Source organism: Panthera leo, chromosome B2 (assembly GCF_018350215.1).
Source record: "Panthera leo isolate Ple1 chromosome B2, P.leo_Ple1_pat1.1, whole genome shotgun sequence".
NCBI lineage: Eukaryota > Metazoa > Chordata > Mammalia > Carnivora > Felidae > Panthera > Panthera leo.
Genome location: NC_056683.1, coordinates 148,233,414 through 148,258,365, shown reverse-complemented (window position 1 = coordinate 148,258,365; position 24,952 = coordinate 148,233,414). Strand labels below are relative to the sequence as shown.

Here is a 24,952-nt window from a genome sequence, read left to right as displayed (position 1 = left end):
TAGACAATTCATTCTCTACCAGATACTACCCTTTCAAAGATGTTTGAGTGTTTTCCTTTAAAACATGTTTTAATGTTTATTTATTTCTGAGAGAGAGAGAGGAAGAGAGGGAGAGAGAGACAGAGTGTGAGCAGGGGAGGGGCAGAGAGAGAAAGGAAGACACAGAATCCAAAGCAGCTCTGGGCTCTGAGCCGTCAGCACAGAGCCCGACGCAGGGCTCGAACTCACGGAGTGTGAGATCGTGACCTGAGCCGAAGTCGGACACTTAACTGACTGAGCCACCCAGGTGCCCCTTTCCTTTTTTATTTTTTAAAGATTTCTATTTTTAAGTAATCTCTACAGCTCCCGTGGGGCTGTAACTCACAACCACGAGGTCAACAGTTGCCCGCTCAACCGACTGAGCCACCCAGGCGCCCCTGGGTATTTTTCTGTGTTTCGATTCTGTCCACCTGATTCCTGTGACAGTACTTTTCGGTATCGCAGAGGACGAATCTCCCATTGTTACTTTTTGAGATGTGGAGGTCACATGTCACTCCTAAATCGAGACTACCTGGACGGAACCTAGAGGCTAACAATTCGTCGAGCCATCTGCATCGGGTGGCAGGCAGTTAATATTAAAAGCTGCTCTGTCCTCGAATCACTTACCGTGAATACGTTTAAAGGAAATGCACACATATTCATCCCCTGGCTTTTGGTGGCGCCCAGGCTTTCCCTTTGAGGCTGGGTCTGCTGACTGGTTCGGTGTGGTTTTCGTGCGTCCTCCATAACTGGATGTGTTGTCTGCGTCCTAGACTTCCCGTCGGTGATGGCGTCAGCGCCGGGGACGGCCAGCCCAAGTGCAGACGCCTTTCCGACTCGACGGTTCTCTCCCCTGCGCTGATTCGCTGGCTGTTTCTTAGGTGACTCACCTCCGTCACGTTTCTCCAAAGCGGTCAGCTTGATGGTTTTGTTTTTTCGGAAAGAACCCCCTTTAATAGTCCCATTTTACGAGGTTATGTCAAAGCTTCGCTGAATTATAAAACCCGACTGTAACTGTGCTCGGCCTCAGTGGGGAACACACGCAGACGTCGTGATGACCATCAACCTGATGGTGGATAGAGCCACGCGGCCGCCCACGAGGGGCCTGCCGTGGGCTCAGCCTGACCTGGGACCCCTCGGTGTATTTCGAAGAGGGTCATGGGCTCACCTGGTCGATGGGTTCAGTGGGGCTTCGGGGAGGTTCTGGGGCGCCCGTGGTGGGGAGGCAGCATGGAGGTAGGAAGCAAGCGTGGCCAGAAGAAGGTGGGCCAGTGGAAACCAGCACCTGCCCAGCTGTGGGGCTCTGGGAACACTCCTTCTGTCTCTGCCACTCTCGTCCTGTGCCCAACGAGGGGGATGCCACAATCGCCGTGAGCATTCAGCGTAAGGGGGCTATAGTGCCTGCACCCCGGAACCTGGGAGTGACCCCTGCCATCACCCTCTACTCCCGCAACACCTGACGTACCCCAAGCTCGTTCTCGTATCCCGAACCCGCACATCTCTCAGGCCCCCACACTCGGCCGGGCCGCCGTGACCTGGACCGGTGGCCTCCCTGTGTCCACTCTTGCCCCTCTCACACCAATTTTCAACTGGATAGTGATTTTAAAACACATCTAGGGATATCAGCCTCCCCTTCGAAACATCTGTGTCTCCCCTCCCCCCCGCCCCCGGCTCTTATGATAAAGGTGGAAACCGTCATCCGTCCTGCTCTGTCCTCAGCTCTCATCTCCCTGGCCTCTGGGTGCTTGTGGTGGTGGTGGCTGATGGGGGGGTGGACAGAGTGCTTCTCCACAGGGAGTCTGGTGCCCAAACTTCCCTCCGGCCCCCTGCTGGCCTAGCCTCACTCCTGGGGGGGCGGGGAACTCCAACACACTGGGTTCTCAGGCCTGGGGGTCTCCTTCCTCACGGACACTCACTCAGCTGTAGGCGGGGTTCCGTGGTTACCTGGTTACCATCTGTCTCCCCTGGGGGACGGTGGGCCCCATGGCGAAGGAACCCTGTCACTGAGCGAACGCTCTGCAGAAAAGCTTCAAGTTTCGGGAGTATTCTCAACCGGTCCCGAGTCAACTGCTCTCCATCAACCTTAATCCTTGGTAACAAACTGTCACGGTTTTGGATCATACCAAATTGCGGCTTATTTGTCATTATATTGGACTTCTTTCTCCCCCGTTGAGCTCTGGCAGGGAAGGTGAGGCCGGCTTTGATCCGGGAGCAGGTATGTTAATGCTGCAGCTACAGGAAGCCCTCGGGATTGCCGCCCACCCCGCCCCGCTCCCGGCCTCCACGCCATTTATCTGCCCGGCCAGATTAAGGAGACCAACTTGAAAGGCGCAGGCGCTTGGTCATATTTACATCAGCTGTATCCATTCTAAGGAAAAAAAAAACAAACTTTATGGGGGAAAGAAAAAGCCTTAGTGACTCAGGGGTTCGTTAGAATCCCCGGTTAGTACAAGGTTTGGGACTTCTTATTCATGTATTTTCCAGGGGTCTGCAGGCTTTTTCCGTAAAGGGCCCAGGGTGGGGGTGGGGCGCGTCTACACTCCTCTTTATGGGGGCTGCTCAGCCCATCGAGTCTCATTGCGGGGGGCTTCGAGAACCACCCCCCCCCCCCGCTTTCCTCCCACACCCCTCCCACAGCACGGCACAGGAATCTTCCTCATGGGACCACTTGAGGGTCTAAGTCCCCCCTCCCCACAGGGCTTCCCAGGTACCTGACCGCCTCCGGCCCCCCTGCTGCCCCGCAGCCACTCCCCTCTGCTCTCCCAGCACTGGCACTCACCCGGGCCCTCCCCCACCCCCTGCTGCTTGCAGACCCCTCCAGGGCGGAAGCTTAGATTCCCACGTATCCCCTCAAAACGTGGTGGGAACAGAAACTCTGGGTGGAGGGGCACATGTCTGTCCCATGGCACTTTGCACGCGGGAGCTTGGGGATCTGTACCCCGTGGCCTGGTGCACAGAGGGCCGGCCACCCCGCCACGGTGATTGCTGTTGTGGCAAGAACGCCCTCCCCTTGAAAGGGGACAAAAGCTTGAGATTCAAGTGTGGGAGTCAGTGTTCTCCAAAGTAGGGTGCTCTCCGTTACCCATTTGGGGGAGAAATCTTCTATTCACGTTTTTTTTTTTTTTTTCTAAAAATAAAAAAAAAAAAGGTGTGAAGTGTCGCGGATATTTAACCTACCGGCAGAGGCTGGGGGCCTGTCCTGTGTCATCAGTCACAGACAGGGCGCCGTGGGGGGGCCGAGATTCGTGGGGCCTGGAGCGCACGCTTTCCAGAACAAAAGGGGTACTTGGGGGGTTCGTTAATGAAAAGACTGGCACTGTACGTGACATGCTGAGGCCGCCCGGTGGGACAGCCGTGCTGCCCTCACTCACTGCAGCTCTTTGGGACACGCTGTGGCTTTCACGGTTGGGTAAGCGAGCGTACAGATTATGCTTCTTCCACACCCCTCGGTGCCGGCCCCCCCCAAAGGCAGCGTGAAACCACAGGAAATGGCAAAAAGAAAGCCTTTAGGGCCTAGGCTGAAACCTTGGTCAGTTTTATGAAGCCGGGGACTGGGCACGACAATCGAATCAGAGGCTAAGTCAGGAAAAAAATGACAAAAGCCCTGTTGAAAATGTAGATTCATATCCTAATCTCCCACGGGGGCAAAATCCCCCTGGGTGCACACCGTGCTTTGGGAGACTGGCGAGTGACCCCACAAAACCTTGGTGACTTAGCAAGACATTTAAAGGGAAGGATGGGGTGGGTGCACCTGGGTGGCCCAGTCGGTTGAGCGTCTGACTTCAGCTCCAGTCACGATCTTGAGATTCACGAGTTCGAGCCCCGCGTCCGGCTCTGTGCTGACAGCTCAGAGCCTGCAGCCTGCTCCACTTTCTGTGTCTCCCTCTCTCTCTCTGCCCCTCCCCGGCTCCCGCTCCGTCTCTGTCTCTCTCAAAAATAAATAAAAACATTAGAAAAAAAATTTTTAAGTAAATTTAAAAAAGTAAACCAAAATATGTCAGGATTGTCAGAATGGCGTGTGCCATGACACGGGCTGTGGTCACGGCGTCTCGTGCCACACAGAGGCTACTGGTCACGTCTACGAGGGGGTACTTGGAAGATTTCAGTGACAGGTGAATCACACGCCTTTATTCTATGCAGAGAAGGTGACCTAAATTTGCCGGCGTTTTCTGTGTGACAAATGACTGGTAGATTGCAGAGGGTTAAAAAGAAAAGCCTAATCCACATCCTTCAAGGTAAAGACAGAATGATCAATTTGTGACTTATTTGTTTTAATTTTTTTTTTTTTAATGTTTATTTTTGAGAGAGACAGAGGTCAGAATGCGAGGGGGTTAGGGGCAGAGAGAGAGGGAGACACAGAATCCGCAGCAGGCTCTGGGCTCCCAGCTGTCAGCCCAGAGCCCGACACGGGGCTCGAACCCACGAGCCGCGAGATCATGACCTGAGCCAAAGTCGGACGCTCAACCGACTGAGCCACCCAGGCTTCCCCAATTTGTCATTATTAACTGTAGTCCACAGCGGACTTTAGGGTTCACCCTTGGTGTTACACATCCTACGGGCTTCGACACACGTGTCACGTCACGTATCCACGGTTTGAATATCAACACTTTCCCTGCCCTAAAAATCCTCTGTGCTCTGTTCACCCCTCCCGCCCTCAGTGCCTGGCACACAGGGATCCTGTCACCGTCTCCGCAGTTTAGCCTTTTCCAGAATGGCGTGTCGCCGGCGTCATGCAGGGCACAGCCTTTTCAGATTGGTTTCTTTCACTCAGTGATACCATTTAAGGCTCCTTCGTGTCTTTCCGTGGCTTGATAGTTCATTTCTTTTGAGCGCTGAATAATAATGCTATTGTGGGGCAGCACCACGGTTTATGTATTCATTTGCTTAGTGAAGAACATTTTGCTTACTTCCTAGTTTGGGCAATTAGAAATAAAGCTGCTATAAACATCTGTGTGCAGCTTTTCACGGGGACAGAAGCTACAGCCCCTTTGGGTAAATACCAAGGGGCCCAAAAGCCAAATCTTATGGTAAGAGCATGCGTAGTCATGTAAGAAACCGCCCATCTGTCTTCCGCGTGGCCGCACGATTTTGCACGCCCACCAGCAGTGACAGTTCCCGCTGCACCACAGCCCTGCCGGCATTGGGTGTCAGTGTTGCAGATTTTGGCCATTTTGGCCTTTCTAACAGGTGGGCGGTGCTAATCAATTTGCATTTCCCTGAAGACATGACCTGATCATTTGTTCATGTGATTATCTGCCGTGGTTTGTTTTCTTGGGTCAGGTGCCTGCGAAGATCTTTGGCGCATTTTTTTATCTTTTTATTTTTTTAAGTTTATTTATTTATTTTTGAGAGAGTGGGGGGAGGAGAGACAGAGTGAGAGGGAGAGAGAGAGAATCCCAAGCAGGCTCCGATCTGTCAGCACAGAGCCCGAGGTGGGGCTCGAACTCACAAACCGTGAGATCGTGACCTGAGCTGAGATCAGACGCTCAACTGAGCCTCCCAGGTGCCCTTGGCCCATTTTTTAATTGTATTGTTTTCTTGTTAAGTTTTAAGAGTTCTGTGTGTCTTTTCAAGGCAAGTCCTCAGGTACATTTTTGCACACATTTCCTCCCTGTTTCTGTTTGTCTCTTCAGTCGGCTACTGTCTTTCATAGAGCAGAGGTTTGAATTTCACCGAAATCCAGCTTACCAACGTTTTTCACGGATTGTGCTGCCTTTAGCGTAGTATCTGAAAAACTTATCACCAACCGAGGTCACCTAGGTTTCTCCTGTGGGATCTCCTAGGGGTTTCGAGGCTTTCACTCTCCTTGTGGGTCCATGATCCATCCCGAGCTTGAGTCTGAGCTCTGTATCGAGATTCTTTTTGCTTTCACATGGATGTTCGATTGTTCTATTTCTTTTTTCTTTTTTTTAAGTTTATTCTTGAGAGAGAGAGAGAGAGAGAGCGCTCGAGTACAAGTGGGGGAGGGGCAGAGAGAGGGAAACAGAATCTGAAGCAGGCTCTAGGCTCTGTTAGCACAGAGCCCTATGCGGGGCTGGAACCCATGAACCATGAGATCATGACCTGAGTCGCATTCAGACACTTAACCAACTGAGCCCCCCGCCCCAGGGGCCCCTCGGTTGTTCCATTTCTTGAGAAGACTATCTTCTCTCTGTTGAATAGCCTTCACTCCTTCGTCAAAGATCAGTTGATGTGTTTGTGTACGTCTGTGTTTATTCTGTCCCATTGGTGTGTTTGTCTATTTGTTCACCAAGAACACATCATCATGATTTTTGTATCCTTACTAAATCTTCAAGTTGCATAGTTTCCACCCTCTGACTTTGTTCTTCTCTTGTGCTATTGTGATGGCTATTCGGGGTCTTTTGACTTTTCTTTCTTTCTTTTCTTAAATTTATTTATTTTGAGAGAGAGAGAGAGAGAGGCCGAGTGAGAGGGAGAGAGAGAATCCCAAGCAGGCTCCAAACTGTCAGCGCAGAGCCTGACGTGGGGCTCGAACTCAAGAACTGTGAGATCATGACCTGAGCTGCAGTCAAATCAGAAACTTAACCAACGGAACCCTGCAGGTGCCCTGCTCTGTACTGTGTTGTGTGTGGTTGTTCTAGATATTACAGTCTATACGTGACTTATCCCACACTCCTCATATCAAAGACTTAACATTTCGAGCGAAGCATCGAATGTTTCCTTCCGTTTAGGTCCTTTTATTCTTTCCACTTTTTAAAAAGATTGGATTTCCTCTACATACACTGAGCGCTGCATCAGGTAGTGTTAAAAGATTTGTTTCAACCATGAAGTCTGATTTAAGAAACTCATGAGAATTGTACTCTATTATTTCACCCCTATTTTCCCCCAATGCATCAGTCTGCTAGGGCCCCCATAACAAAATACTGCAGACGGGAGGGATTAAACCGCAGGAATTTCTTTCTCAGGGTACAAGAGGCTGCGAGTGCAACATCAAGGTGCCAGGAGGGCGGCTTCCCAGCGAGGCTCTCCTCCCGCCCTGCAGACGGCCACCTTCTCCCTGCCTCCTCACATGGCCTTTCCTCTGTGCGAGCGCACATCCTCATAAGGACACCAGTCCTATTGGGTTAGGGCCCCACCCTTATGACCTCAGGTAACCTTAATTACTTTCCAAAAGACGCTGTCTCCAAATATGTCACATTGAGGGCCGGGACTTCGATATGTGAATTTGGGGGAACACAATTTGGTTCATAACACTCGCCCCCTTTTTCCCTTTCTGCAAACAATATCGAGCGCCTCGAGAACTCACGGGCCATCCTCGCGCAGGCAGGTGGATCTCTGCGTGGTTTCGTTTTCCCTGTGTGTGGCTGAAGTGAGCGCTGTTTGAATACTTAAATAATTCCTTTTGATTGAGTCTGATTGTCATCCTAGGAACAGGCATGTTGCACCTTTCTGATATAGACGCATTCTCGAAGTTAACGTCCCCTTCTCTTAGTCGGCTGGATCTCAATATAACCTTAGCACATTATCCTCACCGGCGTATCGGAGCCACTGGTGAAATTTGAATCGAGTTGTAAATGAGACAATAGCATTACAGCAATATTCAATTCCTAAATTTGGTCATTTTGCTAAGGTTATATGAAAGCACGACCTTTTTATTGGGAAGCATATGATGAACTATTTAGGGGTAAAGGGTCATTATGTCTGTAACTTTCTCTCAGATGATGAAGTAATAATAATAATAATATAATTATATCTACAATGTATGTATATGTAAGGTAGGTATCATATATATGCATGTATATGAAAACCCACATATAAAAGGAGAGAAAGAGAGACCCGAAACATGTATTTCATGTGACGCACAATGCGAAAAAAATGTTTACAACGGATACATCTGACTGAAGGACATATAGGAGCTCATTATACTATTCCTGTAACTTACGCATAAGTTTAAAACATTTTTCCAAATAAACAGTCAAAACATTTCAGAGTTAAAAAGACAACCCCTCCCCTCCCTGCAACTTGACCTGGGGGTATTATATAGTCCAAGATATTAAAAGTAGGATGAGGTCTATTTTTTTTCTTCAGTATATAGTGTTATCAGTAAAGACAGATTGAAAACAAAATCACACCACTAATTCCAACTGGCCAATAGTCGGTATGTGTCTCCAAGTACAGAAAGCAGCTCAACAGAATTTGGTGTTTCCGTCGATTCCCCCGGAAGATTTGGTGATATTGTTTAAGGTGGCAGAAGCTGTGAGAAAAGTGTGCTCATCATGAACCATTGACGAGCTTGTTGTGAATCACAGATACGCAGTTTGAGACGGAGACTGGAGGTAAATAAACTTTGTGCCCCCAAAGATCGGAAGGCTATCAACTAGACCCAGGAGCAGACGAGGCAAGTCAGATGTCTCTCAGATTACGGTGGGTGGTTGTGTAAAACACCTGAAAACCCGGACAAGCGCTTGGGAACGGACATGACCGATTTGGCAGACGACGTCAGCACAGCCAAAATTCCACAACGGGGTGAGAAAATGAAAACCTGCAACAAACGGGAAGGTCGTAAGTGACCGAAGATCGCGACCAGAAGTGTTTGAGAACGTTAACCAACTCTGAGATACAAACGCTTCTAGAATAAAAGGAGGAAATAAAATACGTGAAGACCTTTGCTGCAGGTGTGACCTTTTACATGAGAATGGGACATAGTCGGGGACAGTGTAGCTGCCATGAATTGCTTGGAGCCCACGCTCAGCTTTATGATTTAAGAAGCATTACGTCAAACTTTCAAAAACCCTACTTAAGCATGTAGAACACGAGAACATGCAAAATCTTCACCGTAATTCCCAAACTGAGCCGAGGCCATCGGATGGCAGCTCGCCAGCAACTTGAGGCTTCCGTCCGAAGTGGCGAACGTCCAGCAGAGAACCGCGGAAGGCTGAGGAAGAAAAGACTCCTCCCCAGCACCCTCCTTGGTTCACGCGGGGATCCACCAGCTGGGTACTGATGAAGGAGGAGGAGAAGAGGAGAGGAGGGGGCGTGAAGAGGGGAAGGGGAAGACGAGGAAGACAAGGAAGAGGAATTGGTGAATGAAAAGGAGTCGCGCAAGCAGAGAAGGGGTGCATCCGGTAAGGCATTGCAACTCCAACTAAGTAAACAAACGTCTTCCGGGGAAACTTTCCCAACGTAGATTTAATCACTGATCGTCGCCAACGGCGACCTCTCTACCGATCAAGCCATCCAAAGATCAAACACTCCCACAAATGGAGAGATTATGTGACCATCAGTGACAGTGGCTTATCACCCAATGAGATCCTCTAAAAAAAAAAAAAATTGTCGCTAGGATCGAGTCACTTTGGCATCCACACCGGGTGGTGGGGGGGTGGCTGAGCTCAAACCCAGAACTGCACGTTAGGACGCCTAGACAGGCCTTTGCTTTCTCGCTCACCCCTCTCCCCCTTGCTGAGGAACAAGGGAACCCCCGTAAGTGACAATGTGCATTTCCAGGGCAGCTGAAACAAAACACGTTATTCTGAGGTTGAAGCAAACATGTGAAACGTAGAGTAAAAGAACAATTTGCAAGAATTTTTAGTGAAACATATGATGTCAAGGAAATGTTGCTCTTGAAGTGGGATGAGTCCCTGGTGCCGTGGGGGGCGAGCCTGCTTCCCGCTGACATCAGTGGGGCTTTTTGGAAGCTTCACCCAAAAGTTCCCTTACATATCGTTGTCCCGAGCTCCATCACATTGCCATTGGAACTCACAAGGGGGCCGGAAAACACGGTTTCTTCAGCTGGGCGCCTAGCTCCCCCACAGCGCGGCTGGGGCCCTGTTAGTTAAGGAAGACACGGGTGACAGGCGTTGGGTCCTTAGCCAGCAGCGTTGGCCACCTCGGGAGAGCCCTTGCCACTTGCTGGGCCTGGCGGTGGCTTCGCGCTGGTCACTGGGAAATGGGCATCGAAAGCCTGCGACGGGTACCGAGCACTCAGTGACGCTGCTGCAGGTGGCCGGTGCTGAGGGGGCGGGGCTTTGCCAGAGTGACCTTGTTTATGTTTATTCTTGTTTCATTTGCTTTGCTCATGTGCTTTGCTCGGTTTGTTTCCCGTAGGCTCCTCGAGTCCCATTGTAAATAATCCCGCAGCAGGCCTGCCCTAGGCGAGCGACAGGTGCGGTGATGTTGTGAACTTAGGCGTCCCCACCATTTCTGTATTTGAAACATTCAGCTGTCCCTGTGTCACCATCGGGTGAATGAACCATAAAAGGCTTTAAAATCTCATCGGCCCCCTGGATTTTTCTGTCTTTTTTTAAGCCCCGAAAATCATTCTTCATTTCAGTCTCGGAGTGGGGCTTACCTTACCGAAGACTTCACCCTCGCTGCGTTTGATGTTCTCTTGCCACATTTCGTCTCACTTGTAAATGAAGTGGATTTCTCCTTTGCGTACTGAAATTCTATTTCTGAGACCTTCCAGTTCCGGAATTTGTCCAAAACTCTTGCTTTTTTATGGTAAGGACTTAGGAAACAAGAGAATCGGAAGTGTCGAATTGCTTTGTTACGTAATAGGCCAATGCGCCTTGAATTTCACGCCACACGTGTCATGACGTTGACCTCCTTTTTGCTCCGAACTGGCCTTTGCTATAAAACATTAATGTACAAATAAGTAGGCTCCAGTATACTGAGGAATAAAAGTACAGGAAGTTCTTTACGTTCGCATAAAGATCCTGTTGTGCTCTAAGTATGGGAGTGACGTATACTGTTTGGAGGGTGTGGGCTGGGTGGGGCGATGGCCGGCATTGGGGCTGCGTTGTCCCTGTCTTGCTTGGTGTGTGTGGCCCCCTCCCCCCACCCCAGCCCCGCCCCGCCCCCAGCCGCCCTTCGGGGGTGTTTGGGGGTGTGGCCGAGTGCACGCTTCTGCACCCACATTCTATGTTGTTAACACAATTCAGCGGGGTACCTTTTAAAGGTCCCATTGGCTTTATTTGGCGATTCACGAATCGGGCAGCGTCCCATCGAGCAGACAGAGAGGAGCTCTGAGGAGCTGGACAAAACGGGCAGAAGAGAGTGGGGACAAGAGACTGATAGGAGTCAAAAAAGCACACTTTCCCTCGGGGACGGCAGATGTCTAGCAAGTACCTAATGGTAGTTAGTGCTGGTCAGGCACTTCCTCACGGGCGGGCTGAAGTCTCCGTTTCCCGGAAAGCGGAAACCCCACCGAAGTCTCAGTTTGGTGACGTGGGGCTTGGCGTAAGTGACTCCATTTTGAGCCTTTTTGTTTAAATAATGTCTGCATCCAATCTCATGCTTCCAGCGGTTGTACCATATTCCGTGGTGAGCGTTCCACCCCGTTTCTCTCACCTGCTCTCACTGGGTGGCTTACGTCCGCAGAGATGACACCAAGGGCAAGAGCAAGTGGCCCGGAGAAGCCAGCGCGGCAGCATCAGATGAAAGAGCGCCAGGCCGGGGACCCCGCACAGGGCAAGCCCGGGGCGTGCAGGCCGGGGTGACGTGTGGTCACGGGAAGCGGGAAGAAGGTCCTGGAGGCAAGAAGGGGCCAGATCAGACCGCCAGCCTCGTGGCGAAGGGTCCCCGGGAGCTGAAAGGCAGAAACGGCCAATTACCCTTATCAGCCAGCGTGTATTAAACGTCCCTAGGTGCCAACATGTCACCCACCGCGCAGCTTGGCGGGGTGCCGTGGCCTCTGGCGGGCCGGCGAGACGCACGGGGCGTGAGTCAGTCATCACCCAGAGGGACAGGACAGAAGGCCCGGAGCTGCATTTCAACCCGGAAAGACCGAGTTCCGGATGCACACGCCCCCGCCCCCCTGCACAGTCAACGGCAAGGCCGGGCGGAGGGCAGGGGGAGACGGGGGCCCGCCACACAGATATTGCCTGGTTTTCGCCTGGAGATGATTCGAGAGAAAGAAATAGACAAACCCGAAGGAAGACAAGGGAGCGGCATCCCCAAAGCCTGCGAGCCAGCGAGGAGGAACCAGTACGTGCTCTGATAGGACACACGATACTGACGTGTAACCGGGCGGCTGGCATCGTGCGTAAGGCACAGTGAGGCCGGTGCCGGTGCTGTCCAACCAGAGGGCCTGAATGGCGGGGGGCAGCATGTAGGGGCGACAGGGGTCACCGAAACGTGGGTGTGGCAACAACCCCGCGCCCCATTTGCAATCTTGGCCTTACGTTCCAGGGGGGACCTGGCCCCCGTCGAGGCGCAGACGTGAGGCGAGTTTCCCAGTTTTTAAGTTGTGGCGGAAATCGGAAGGCCTCCGCGTGGCTGAAGGCATCACCGATCTGCGGCACCGAAGGGTGTGTGTAAAAGCCTGTCTCCTGTTCCCTCTCAGGACCTTCTTCCTCGGCTGGTGGAATCCAGGATAAAGTGGGATAAATCCAGGATAAAGCAGGACGTGGAAGAGAGGCCGGCCCGAGGCCAGGACCAGGTGAGCTGCTCCCGGACACCTTTGCTTGCCTCTCTCACCTCTTTCCGCCCCGGCCCCCCGTCCAGTAGGGCTGTCCGTACCCGAGAGAAGGCCCAAGGTGCTGGGGGTTCAATGTGGAATCTAGAAGAACCCATAGTAGAGAAGAAAAAAATGAAAGGATTCAGACAAATGCTTTTTCTTCTTGTTTTTTCGTTTTTTTTCTTTTTTTCCAGACAGATGCTTTCTTTATCCTGAGAATAGTGACAGAGCCCAGCTGAGTGTTGGGTAAAGGTGACCGTCCCACTCGTGTCTCCACCGACTGAGGCCAGACTTATCTTTACCAATCACAAAGCCAGATAGCTGGGCTTAGTTTCCTAAAGCATGTCAAGATTACATCAGTATAACCTGAGAAACAGTCGGCCTTCTTAAGGTGCATGCGACTTCTTGAAATTCATGAAACGAAATGAACAAACTTTCCCCCAAGGACTGCCCATCATGGATTATGAGCTAGAATTGGACTCTGTTTAATACGTACAGGCTATGGGTTAAGGGGCTCGGCTGCAGAATGCTCCCAAACTCAGGAAGGGGTAAAGACACACACCTGTAATATGCACTCACACGTGCACGGACGCATGAACTTACACGGCTCACGGAGGTGCACCTGTTGTCTGTCGGATGAGGGACCCTGACGGGATGATGTTCTTGGCGGCCCATCCTGCCTCTAACATTCTGTGAATATATATGATCTAGAAATCCAGGGATGTGTTTATCACCACGACCCCGACAGCACAACCACACTGGAAACCCACACATGTGCTTACTTGGGCCTTTAATTTAGAAAACAAAACGTGTCCTATTGCTAATATAGTCTAGCTTTAAGTTGGATTGTTTTTTTAAAAAACATAGTATTTATTTTTGAGCGGGGGAGGGGCAGAGAGAGAGGGAGACCCAGAATCCGAAGCAGGCTCCGGGCTCCGAGCTGTCGGCACAGAGCCCGACGCGGGGCTCGAACTCACGGACCGCGAGATCATGACCTGAGCCGAAGTTGGACGCTTAACCAACTGAGCCACCCAGGGGCCCCTATAGTTGATTCTTAAAGCAAAGAATACAGTGGCAAGTTGTTGCCATATGTTTGGGGCTGTCCAAGAAGACCGGTTTGTTTTCCTGAGCCGGACTCGGCTGTACCAGGGTTCCCCAAATGTGCTGAGTCATCGCGGTCACGGGGGCTCTTGGTAAAAATGTGCAGTTCTAGGTCTTTCCCCGAAGACTCAGATTTAGTTGGTCTGTGTTGGGACCCAGGAATCTGTGCTGTTATCAAGCTCCTCGGGTAATTCCTGTGAATGCGGTGATTAGGCAAGTCTGGGACACCCTGAACGGAGTAACCTGCTGTCTCTACTGGTACCCGATTCTGTCTGGACGTGAAGTTCAAGGACGGGTCATGATCGTAGGCGTCTCCGTTGGAGCACTGACTGAGGGTGTGCTTTGCTTTACGTGTAATAATTTCTGCACCAAGGACCGCTGGGGCTTGAAAATGCTCTGCTGTGCGTCCTTCCGGGGCCCCTCATATTCCTACGTGTTCTTATTTCTTGTTTTTCCATCTGTTTGAAATTTTCACAGACCTAATAGTCTTTCATTTGGGATTCAGTTGGATGTAACTTTCTAGCTACTTGTATGGGTTTTTTTTCTCCTCGTTTTCTTAGAGGGGTGCAGTTTATGTGACTACGTTTGGATTTTTAAAATATTATCTCAAATATTATACCTGATAACACCCTTAATTGTGCTTCAGTTAATATCATCCACTTTTTTTTGTTTTTTAAGTTTATTTATTCTGAGAGAGACAGAGAGTGAGCAGGGGCGGGGCCGAGAGACAGGGAGAGAGAAGGAATCCCAAGCGGGTCACGGGGCGCCTGGGGGGCTCAGTCGGTTGAGCGTCCGACTTCAGCTCAGGTCACCATCTCGCGGTTCGTGGGTTCGCGCCCTGCGTCGGGCTCTGCGCTGACGGCTCGGAGCCTGGAGCCTGCTGCGGATTCTGTGTCTCCCTCTCTCTCCGCCCCTCCCCTGCTCACGTCGTCTCTGTCTGTCTTTCAAAAAATAATAAATACACATTAAAAAAAAAAAAAGATGTCACAAAGGCCAATTGGCAAGAAAGAAGCCGTCAGAGTGCAGATCTAAACAGTAAACCGGAGTAACCCCTGCTCCATGAGATCTTCGGGGACCATAGGAAGTAGCCCTGGGGGAGGGGATCCTTACCCTTGAGGATTGTATAATCATTCCGTCGCGGCTGGAAATTGCGAAAGCATCTTACTGGCACAAACTGAAAACCAGCGTTGCTCTCCCAGACACGCATACGCCAGCAGAATGGAGCTAACCCTCACAAGGCACCCAGGGAACCCGGGAGCGGGCCGCTTGGTGAGCGGTGTGCCCCCCGCCGGGCACAGCGTAGGTGCAAGGCCAAAACGTGCGGGGCTGCATAATTGGTGGACGAGGCAAACGCAAAACCAAATGTTACGAAAGCGCACTGGAACAATGGCAAAAGAGAGACAGAGGAGAGGAGTTGTTAAAACCTCTCCATCATCTGCCCCACGTTCCAACCCCGAGGGCTTTCCCGGGCCCCTCGGTAACAGACGCCAGCTAGTGTCTCCTGGGACAGGGAACAGGCATGGGGGTGACAGAAGAGACCACGTTCTTGGAGTCAGAGCCTCTTTCAAAGCGAAGGCTCCCTTCTCTTCTGCAGAACCCCACACGCTGAGCATGCCTCACCCCAGGCCACCACGGGGATGTTTCCCATGAAGCGGTTTAACAGACGGCCCCGCCCGCCCGACTGGAAGAATCCTGCAGATTTCTTGCAGCAAAGGAGTGAGTTTCTGGTTGTTTGCAGGGAAGAGCGTCTCCCTTTTAGGGGCCAATTCAGCTCCGGCCATTAGCATTTGAATCGGTCCACCAGGCTGTTTTGATTGAAGAGAGAAACACAGCCTTTGTTGCTGTGATTTAGGGGCATAAGTAATTTTCCAACCCCCTTTAATCAGTTCACACAGTTGGGGAAATGGTAATATATAGGAAGGGTGTGGTCTGGCCTCGGAAATGCAGATGGGGCTCCTGTCCGGAAGGTTCCCCGTGGCAGCTCCTGGCCCTGCCTGCGGCCGCTCCCTGAGCTCTGGGGACCCCCCCCTCCAGGGGCCGCCTGTCTTTCTCACCAAAAATTGGCTGAATGTCTTCAACACGTTCTCTTTGTTTGGATTAAACCGACTCAGGTAATCACAGAAACCCAAGGGGCCCGGACGGACACACGAGGCCGTCGCCTCGTCTTCCTGGGCTGACCCGTGCTTCCGGCACACGGATATGGGCCAACCCGGGGGTCCCGTCCGAAACGTGACGGGAAGCTGGGCTCCCTGGGTTCACCAGGCCACTTTACAACCTGTCACTGACTCGCTTAGCAGACGTGCTTCTGTGGCTGAGAAAACCCGCCAAACTTTAGGTTTAAAGAGAGGGGAGACGGCGTCTTGCAAGATCCCGTTGGCCTCGTTTTCCTGCCGCACCTTTGCTCATCTCGTGCGTGTAGACGTGTGGCGGTTTAGGCTTCATAGCAAGGCAGCGCCTGGGGACGACCTAGCTGGGAAAAGCAAGGTCTTCGTGAAGCTGCTGCCCGTGCTGCCGGGCTCAGAGCCGAGTTTCACGCGGCGTGTTGGTATCTCCGTGGACACTCGGGCAGAGGCCTGGGCCGAGCCGGGTGCACTTCTCAGCGCTCCGAGGCTTTAGCTCCGTGGCCCGACGGAGAGTGACGGGTTGGCTGAGTATCCCCCCCGCGCGCCCCCGCCGCCCCCAGCGTTGACCAAACACCCCCGGAGGACCCCCAAGCCCCGAGGCCCCACGCAGGGGGGTGCACCGGGACCCCAGACGGCCGTCGGGGGGCGGGCCTTGGGCTCCAGCCGGGAAGGAGCTGCAGTGGTAGCCGCGGAGGCGACGGGAGGAGGCGACGGGAAGATGCTTCACCCCGCTCGGCCCGAGACCAGAGTCAACGACGACACGTTTGCCCCAAAACGTGCCTTCAGAGGGCACCCGCGCCCACCCAAACACACTCTGCCCGCTACCTTGGCTACCGTATTTGCGAGCCACCTTTCCCTCCGCGGACGAATTCCCTCTCTGAGACTGGGTTCCAGTCTCCCTTTACCTCTTCCCTCCTGTCAGCTAATCCATCACCTCCTCCAGGAGGCATTCCCGGACTCCTCTACCTCTCTCACTAGCTCCTGCCTCAGCTGGGGCTGAACTTGTCCCTCGGCGAGTTACATTCTTCGGCTGTCGGAGCTCTCAGTGCCTCCGAGGCGGGTACCGGGGCTCCTAATCACCGCGTGTCCTCCCGTCGCCGGGCCGGGGTCCTTTTCCAAGAAAAGCAAAGAGTCAAGCAGCTGTTCCCCGGGAGCTGATGAAAGGCCATGTTTGTTTCTTCGTTGGCGTTTGCTGTGTCGTGTGCACAGGGACAAATGGCAGGAGGGGCTTTCAGGCACCTGTCTCATCCCAGCGGGAGAGGCACCCGTCCTGCTCCTGCGCCCGCTGGTGCCCCCAGCCCTGCCCGGAGCCCCCGGGGCCTTGCTGTGGGGCTCACCCTGTGCCCTGCTTCACCTGGCCTCACCAGGAGGAGCACCGGGAAGGAAGGAGTCCCCTGGGGCCGGGCGGTGGTCGCTGTGAGGTCTGGAACTTGACCTGGACAGCGCCCAGGGCTGGTGGAGGCCTGAGGGGAAGTCCCCACGAGACACAGTCTCCCCACCTCCGTCTCCAAGGTCACAGGGCGCAGGATGCAGGCCGTGGAGGGGAGGGGGCAGCACAGTGACAAACGTTCATGTCCCATTAGCACTGAGAGAGAGGCAGCAGCTCGGGGTGGGGGCGGCGGTGGGGGGGGGGGTGACGACTGCATTCTAGGCCCAGGGCCAGCTTCCCCGAGGACCGCCGTCCCTTCGTCCCCCCCGAGCGATGAGGGGTTCTCATCACATATCGCAGCTCAGCGGCTGCGAGGGTCTCGGCTGAGCGGAGACTGACGCCCTCCATCCAGGAGCCACCCCCTTGGGCCATCAACACTTCTTTGGCCCCACACTTCCCGGCTCGAGACCCACTTTATTTTTAATTCTCCAAGTGAGCGAAAGGAAAATGCAGTTTCAGGGGCTACACCAGGGGGCCGGCGGCATCACTCGTCCGTCCACGGTCGCCTCCCGCGTGGCACGTCGAATGCTTCCCTCACCGCGGCCGACCGTTGCTTCTTCCAAGATGCCTGTGAGCCTCAGGCTCCCAGCAAGAAAAGCTGTTGAAGGCGCTCTAACAACAGCACTGTGTGTTCAAGGAGTGCTGATCTTGACAGCTCTGCTTCTGTTTGCTTTTCTCTGCTTGGTGCTACCGCGAGCAGACTCCTGGAGAGGGGCAGCTGGTTTGCAGATGTGGACGCGGAGGGCAGAGCCGGAGACCTGGTCAGTGTCGTCTGGTCTGAGGCCGCACGGCAAGGCTCTGTCTTCGGGCTGGGGGGATGTGGGCCAGGGGCCAGCACGGCGGGGGCGGCCGGGGGTGAGCGGAAATCTCCAGTGAAAGCTCTGATCAATGCCGGAGGGCTGCCTGTAAGCGGGGGCTGCCGTTTAGAACTAAGGGCGAAGAGGCACATGGCCTGCCCTCCTCCCAAACTGCACTTCCATCCCGGGGCCTCACGTGGGGACCAGAGGACAGAGGGGTTGGTGACAGTGGTTACAGAGATAAAAATAGAATCTTGAGTCTGACTCAAAGACAAAACACGATGTAAACAGCACTTGCCTGTCCGTGTTCTGGCTTCCCTGTCCCTTCCCTGCATCGCCAGGGCACTGCCCAGCAAGGCTGGCACGCAGGGGGGTGGCCAGACAAGACGAGCCCGGGGCTTCCAGGGGACATAATGCTATTTCTTGGCCGTAAGGAACTATCTCCTACAATATCGAAGGGTATGCGAGGAAAGATTTTCAGATCGGAGTAAATAAACCCACACTTTAATGATCCTTCTGGTCCAGCTTTGCCAAGTTCTGTTTTAAAAGTTGACACTCACACCCTAAATGTCATGTTTGCTTCCTAAAGCGGGACTGTGTGTTCCCAAGTGGACACGGGCAGCGTGGAGCGCGGCCCGGGCCCAGGGGGAGGAGGACGGGGGGAACGTGTGCCCACCTAGGCAGCGGCCCGCAGCACAGCCTCCCCTCACCTTCCTGAAATGCGACAGTCCAGCTGCTAAAACAGAAGGTCCCAATCGGAAGACGAGAGGGCACCAACCAGCCCGGTGTGTGGCATGTGAGTAGTCTGGAAAAAAAAAAAAAAAAAAAATGCCAGAGAGAAGAAATAGTGCAAAAAACCCCAAAGGGCAGTTTTTGAGAGTTTAGCGGTGAAGGGGTAACAGCGACCGAATACGAAGGATGCCAGGTTTAGGGGGCAGGCTCCCACCTTAGATCTCCGCCTGAGGCCACTTTCTCCGGGAAGCCTTCCGGGACGCCCCCCAGGAAAAGGTGGGTACCCCGCATTTCTCTCTACTCCCACCACAGACCCGCTCTTTGCCTGTCTGCCTGCCCCTCCCCCACGGTCCCCCCTGTTGGAAACCCAGCGAGGGGACCCGGCCTACCGCCTTCCCTGCATGCCTCCTGCTTCCGGTTCAGTCGCTGGCAAACAGCAGGAGCTCGGTTAATTTTTCTTGAATGAATGAATGAATGAATGAATGAACGAGCTCCCTCTGGTTCAGTTTTCCACCTATGTCTACGGCGCCCCTTCTCGCTCCGAGGCACGATGGCACCCCAGGCGTCGCAGGGCATACCTGACTCGACTCCCGGCCACCCCATCTACCCACGAGGCCTTTGTCAGGCCCAGCCTCGGTTTCCTCATTTTGCGAGGTGCGTACGGAGATAGCCACGCGAGGGTCTTGCGTGGACTCAGTTGAGTGACGTCTGTCAGGCGCCTTTCGTACCCCCGGGACGTGCTACCAGCTCTTTGAACGCTGAGTTCTTTGTACAACCCGGGTCCCGTGTGTGCAGGCGATGTAGGTGGCGGTCGTCGAGAGTGCCTCTTGCGGGTGGGAGCAGGCGCCCCTGGCCAGGCATCTCCCATCCCTCCCAGCGACCAGGTCCACCAGCGAAGCAGCGAGGGCCCCCTGCCTCCTTCCAGGGAGACACCCAGGTGTGGCCGGGCCTCTGACTGTGTTCAGCTGCGTTGGGGGGACAGCTGTTTTCAGCCGTAGTCCGTCTCGAGGTGGCGTGGCAAGGCCTAAGGCGCCTGGATCGCTCTCTTACAACCCGGGTACCCCGTCAGCATCCGCTTTTCGTTTCGGAGTCCTTTCCAGCGTGACTGAAATGAACAGAATTACTATTTGCGTCAAGGCAACTTGTACTTTCGAGCGTAACCGTCATACTGTCACCACAAAGATGAAGCTTAGCCCAGAGGCCGGTGATTCCTGAGGAATCCGGTGCACGCTCCGTGCAGGTCGGGAGCTGGTAAGGAGCCGGAATTTGCTCTTAACCCAACGAACTCTGCTCTCCGGCCTCCAAAAAATGTCACAGGTGGCGTTCCTCTGGGCACTCGGGTGTAGACCCCGAACTGAAGACGAGACAGGATCATCGGGTACCAGCTGTCCTCTGATCTCTGTTTCCCGGGTAGCCCTCAAATTCTACTCGATTATAGATGTTCTATGGATATTAGTTTCAAGCCAACACATACAGCCCACGTGTGCGCCTCCCGAGTCATTTGTTTGTTTGGCTTTTCACGCGACTGCAGCGGAGATCTTTCTTTCCTGCACGCACACGTAGGCATACGCACACACAAACCCTCCTTAATACTGATTTATTTTCATTTCTCTGATAACTGGTTTTGGTGAAGCTTACTTTGTCTTGTTGGCAGCGGACATGGTTTTATCTAGCCGAGATCTGTGGCTCTCAAAACGTCTTCCGAAGCAGAATTGTGGAGTATAAAATGTGAATCCGAAATTTACATGCCTTATTTTCAGAATCTTGAAAACATTTCCGTGAGTTCCCCAGTGCTCAAAATTTCCAGCCTGAGATATAACTGCCTTACGGATTCGCATATCAGAAAAAGAGGTCGGGGTGCCTGGGTGGCTGACTCGGTTGAACGTCCGACTTCGGCTCCGGTCACGATCTCACAGTCTGTGAGTTCGAGCCCCGCGTCCGGCTCTGTGCTGATGGCTCGGAGCCTGGAGCCTGTTTCCGATTCTCTGTCTCCCTCTCTCTCTGCCCCTCCCCCATTCATGCTCTGTCTCTCTTTGTCTCAAAAATAAATAAACGTTGAAAAAAATTAAAAATAAATAAATAAATGTTAAAAAACTTAAAAAAAAAGAAAAAGAGGGATAGATATTGTAAGTATGAATGGATACACAATAAAAAATTTACAAGTGAGTCTTCAGAGAGCTACTGAATGGGGAAATCTGTTGGCAAACGTCTAGTAGATTGAGGTGTTTAACGTCAGATTCATAAGCTTGGGGGGTGGAAAGCACTTAAAATATATTTTATATGATTATGTACGTGTGATTTTTCTTGGAGAAAGGATTCACAGGGTGCTGTCTTTAAAAATTAGATTTTAAAAGAGGTCCGTGATCCAAAAATGTTTAATGCTATGAAGTTCAATGAAGTGGAAAAAATCTTACATTTGCAGAAAATACTGTACATTGGTGTTAATACCGTTTTAAGAGTTTATGTGCAGAAAAAATTTAAATATAGTCTTCAAGTCTCTCTCTCTCTCCTCTGTCTCTTCCTTTAGGATTAACCTTCCAGAACACACCAGGGATGAGCCTGCTCCTTCTAGGATGGCCACAGTACCTCTGACTTTGGAACAAGCAATTCAGACTCACCACGTTGTGGTTCGCTCGTGTCTCTTCTCTGCCTGGGGGTTAGACGATGCAGTTCCCGGGCGAGCAAAGGAGGATTCGAGTGGGAGGGAAAGCAGGGGACGCTGGAGGATGGGAGGTTGCAGTCAGAGCGGGATGCCCAGCACCATCTTTGAGTCTGAGCAGCTCTGGGCAAAGCCCAGAGGTAATAGAGCAAGCACATGCCCTCTGTGGAGTAGGGGCAAAGGTCATGGAAATTTCGAGGCTGAGAATTAGATGGGTCAGCAGCCTGAAGAGAGGGAGATTCCCAGGATAACAGCAGGGGTTGGCGGGGGGTGGTAAATTGTTTTCTAACTCCTTGGTGAATAAGAAAAATGGCCAAGAATTAGGGTCCTGAGAGGCGGTGGGTGCACTTGGCCGTGGCACTTGGCCTTTGGAGTTTATATGTAGTTTTCCCCTTTTCTTCGTTGCAGGAGGCCAGGACAGCAAGGCGATATTGGACCAACTACGTGGACCAAGAATGAGACCGTAGCATCACCTTGATGAAAAGGACGAAGAAATGTTGAAACTCCCAAAGAAGCAATTAAATGGCAGATTTCTTTTTCTTTAGTTCAAAGTTATGATAAGCAACAATAACATTATCCACTAAATAGCATATTTGTTATAAACATAACATTTTCCACACAGAAGCCTGGAACCATGAATGAGAAGACGTAGAAAAAGGAGAAGAATAAAACTCACAGAGGGATGAGATCATGGAAATTAACAGATGGAGAAAATACCTAAGTATGATTTATATGGTTAAGTAAGTTTCAGGAAAAAATTTTAAATTATGACTAAGCACTAGGAGACTCTAAAATGAATCAAGATGTTTGAGGGGCGCCTAGGTGGCTCAGTCGGTGAAGCATCTGACGTAGTAGGCTCAGGTCATGATCTCGTGGTCTGTAAGTTCGGGCCCCACGTCAGGCTCTGTGCTGACAACTCAGAGCCTGGAGCCTGCTTGGGACTCTGTGTCTCCCTCTATCTCTGCCCTCCCACCCCCCCACCCCCCACCCCCGCTTACACTCTGTCTCTCTGTCTCTCTCTCAAAAATAAATAAGCATTTAAAAAAAAAGATGTTTGGAAAAGAATGAAATAGAGCTTTTAGAGTGGAAACATAATAAATAAAAAATACTCAATGGGGGGCTAAAGAATAGATTAGACATACCTGAAGATAACATGAGTGAACTACATAGATCAAAATTATCCAAATAATAATATTTGGAATTATCCAAAATATAGCACAGAAAAACAAAGTGACAGAATATATAATAACAGAGAGGTTAAAGGAAACAGAGGCTCTAGTGAGAAAATCCACCATACGTTTAATGCTGGCTTAGTAGAAATACCTGAAAGAATGGGGAAGAAGAAATACCTGAAGGAAAAAATTTAAACATTCCAGAATCGATGAAAGAAAGTAATCCTTCGATCTAGGGATTCCCAAGGAATCACAAGAGCAATACGTAAAAAGAACAGCAAATGTAAAATGAAGTTCTGTAAAGAAGCCAGAGAGAAAAGACCGATCATTACAAAGGAATAACAATTAAAAAGACAGATGACATCTCAGTAGCAACAGTGGGTAAATTATTTCAGTGAGAAGAAATGGAAAACTTAAATAGTCCTATAGTTATTGAATGCATCGAATACATAATTTCAAAAGTTTCTCACAAGGAAAATAAGAAAACTCTAGGCCCAAATGGTTTCACTGGTGAATTCTCTAAATACTTAGGAAATAATGTCATTATCCATCTATGAACTCTCTAGAAAATGGGGAGAGAAGGCACATCCCCCAACCTTTTTGTGAACCCAGCATAAACTAGAAGAAAACAGAAGCTGATCGCATTCAAGAATGTAGTTGCAAAAGTCCTAAACAAAATACTAACAGAGCCCAGTAACATAGAGTTCAATTCAGTAACTTCTTCTCTAATAAAAATAATAGCAAATTATGAATAAGAAGAAAATCACTTAATCTGTTAGTGTATTTAAAAGTATTTTTGTAAAAAAATGTACTTGATGGTGAAATGTTGACACCGTTCCTTTCGAAGTTGGGAACAACAGAAGGATGCCTGTGCATCTCATTTCTATTCAAGATTGTTCTGGAAGTTTCACTAGTATTATAAACAAGAAAAAGAAAGAAAAGCTGTAATGTTTGTAAAAAATTAAAAAAACAGATTTTTAAAAATAGAAAAGTCCTGAAGAACATAGAAAAGCAAGAATGCATCCTACTTTTCTGGAAAATGAAAGTAATTACCTAGGATTCAATTTGGAAAAATGGACATAAGCCCTTTGTGAAGAAAAAAATGATCAAACATCATTGAGAGACATTGAAAAAAGACCTGAATACAAGGAAGTGTGATGGTCTTGAATAGAAGTACCGTGCAATTTAAATGGTGTGAGTTCCCCTCAATCTAATCTTTAGATCTAATGCAAGTTCAATAATGTTTCATGGAAGTTGACGAGCTAATTCTGAAGTTCATGGGAAGGAGGTGCCAGCTGGGACAGGAGGGACACACCGGAAACAGAAAGTAGTAAGGGGCGGGGCTTGTCCTACACATCAGGTCCCGATTTAAAGCTCTGTAGCAATTTAGGGGCGCCTGGGGGGCTCAGTCGATTAAGCGTCCAACTCTTGACTTCTGCTCAGGTCATGATCTCACAGTTCGTGGGTTCGATCCCTGTATAGATATGGCTCCTCACTGATGGTGTGGAGCCCACTTGGAATTCTCTCTTTCTCTCCCTCTCTCTGCCTCCTTCTTTCTCAAAATAAATAAACGTAAAAAAAAATCAGACTCCAAAGTCAGACGCAGAATGGAAACGATGTCTGGCAGATTTGTTGTTGGTCTCTGCTGAAACAGAGGACAATTTAGCGAACGGTGCTGGGACGATTGGTTTTCTACGTTGAGACTGGATCTCCGTCTCATCTCACGCACAGAAGTCAATTCTCTATGGATTAAAGTCCTAAACGTAAAAAGACAGGACCATGAAGCTTTAACAATATAAGAGAGTCTCTTGGGCTGCCGGGACGGCTCTCTTAAAGGCACAAAGAATGTAAAATGAAAAGGACAGTGTGATAAATCTGACCATGTTGAAACTGAGATTTTCTGTTCACAAAAAGACATCATCAAGGACAGGAAAAGTCGAGTCACAACGTGGGAGTATGTTTGCTTTTATAAAATCGACAAATGACTAGTACTGGCATTTAAAAAGAACTCCTGAGGGTGCCTGGGTGGCTTCGTTGGACAAGCATCCGACTCTTGGTTTCAGCTCAGGTCATGATCTCATGGTTCTTGAGTTCAAGCCCTGCATTGGGCTCTTGCTCTCTCTCTCTCCCTCTCTCTCTCTGCCCCTTCCCAGCTCGCATGTGCACGCTCTCTCTCAAAATAAATAAATGGGGGCGCCTGGGTGGCTCAGTCGGTTGAGCGTCCGACTTCGGCTCAGGTCACGATCTTGCGGTCTGTGAGTTCCAGCCCCGCGTCGGGCTCTGTGCTGACCGCCTAGAGCCTGGAGCCTGTTTCAGATTCTGTGTCTCCCTCTCTCTCTGACCCTCCCCCGTTCATGCTCTGTCTCTCTCTGTCTCAAAAATAAATAAACGTTAAAAAAAAATAAAAAATAAATAAATAAATAAATAAATGAACTTAAAAATAAATAAATAAACGAACTCTTGTAATAGAATTTTAGAAAGAAGATTCAACGGGATACTCAAA

At 50.9% G+C, this 24,952-nt stretch overlaps 1 long non-coding RNA gene across 2 annotated transcripts; it reads left to right on the top strand.

Annotated features, from left to right (window-relative positions):
• Nucleotides 1–1,999: 1,999 nt before the first annotated feature.
• LOC122219231 lies at nucleotides 2,000–22,115 on the top strand. 2 transcript variants are annotated; one of them, XR_006202323.1, is made up of 4 exons: nucleotides 2,000–2,233; nucleotides 15,132–15,253; nucleotides 21,146–21,245; nucleotides 21,686–22,115. It is a non-coding gene; the product is annotated as an uncharacterized LOC122219231 (long non-coding RNA). The 2 variants fall into 2 exon arrangements; XR_006202324.1 differs by lacking the exon at nucleotides 15,132–15,253.
• The last annotated feature ends 2,837 nt before the right edge of the window (nucleotides 22,116–24,952 follow it).